At 29.6% G+C, this 1,091-nt stretch overlaps 1 protein-coding gene across 1 annotated transcript in view; it reads right to left on the reverse strand.

Moving 5' to 3' along the window:
• The window catches only part of LOC101578265, a 148,721-nt gene that overhangs the window by 147,098 nt on the left and 532 nt on the right, over window positions 1–1,091 (reverse strand). The gene's annotated exons all lie outside the window — the stretch shown is intronic.

The raw sequence follows: 1,091 nt of genomic DNA on the forward strand, positions 1-1,091 counted from the left end.
CTGTTCTACCCAGCAAGTTGATAAAACTACTTCAAAGTACCTCTAATTTTAATAATCATATTCTCCAAAAATATTAAACATTTTCTAAAATCTTTCTTCATCACTTTGTTAGTATGCTGATTTTAGTTCATGCTTAATTTCTTGAGTGATAATTAATTATACTATGTGGAACACAGAATATTGAAGCTATAAAATCATAACAAATATTGAAGAACTATTATTTGTTTAGCTTTTTTAAGTAAAAGTACATGTGACAACTTTCTCATTAATGAAATGACACAATTCCCTTATATTGATATTTTTTCTCAAAATAGCTTCAATAAACAGACATTTTTAATGTTCCATTATGAAGAACTCTCAAAATTTTAGTAAATCTATTGGATAATATAAACAGATTTGACTCAGCTAGAGGATAATATAAGGCACACAATATTTCTACGTTATGAAAATAATAGTCAAGAATAATGATTGAAATCTAAAGATCATTCTTTACCAATATCTTCAAATTAAAACACCTTTAAGGCAAGGTATGTATTGTAAGAGTATAGCATACGTAGTGTTTATCCACCTGGATTTCATGAGATTTGTAATCTTCATTGTTATATTAAGCCTTAAAAATTACTTTCTGTAGTTCAAAGGGATTAAGAAAAGATCTGTCTTCGCTCTCCCATTAGCTCTAGCGGTCAGCAATAAATCTCCTTGGAAGTGAATGTCTCATGAAAGTGTAAAGATAGAAAACAATCTTGGGAGGACTTTTTCTTCAGTAACTTTGCATTTCTAAAGCGACAATGTATATGTTGTCTTTAAGCCACAATTAAATCACTTTAAAAAGCCTTCAAGCTAAATAAGAAGTTTGAACAAAGAGCTATTTTACTTCTGAAATACTAAGATATCACACTTTAAGCCTTTGTTAAATTGCCTTAGGGGCTCATAACAATTTTTTTTTTCTGAAGTCAATGGAAATGTATCATTATCATATATTTTTTTCATTGTGAATTTTCAGAATTATTCACTAGGGCTGGGATATAACTCTACAGTACAAGCACTGGCCTAGCAGGGGTAAGATTCTGAGCTCAATTCCTGTTACCAAA

This window comes from Octodon degus, unplaced genomic scaffold (genome assembly GCF_000260255.1).
Source record: "Octodon degus isolate 3935 unplaced genomic scaffold, OctDeg1.0 scaffold00066, whole genome shotgun sequence".
In the NCBI taxonomy this organism is placed as follows: Eukaryota; Metazoa; Chordata; class Mammalia; order Rodentia; family Octodontidae; genus Octodon; species Octodon degus.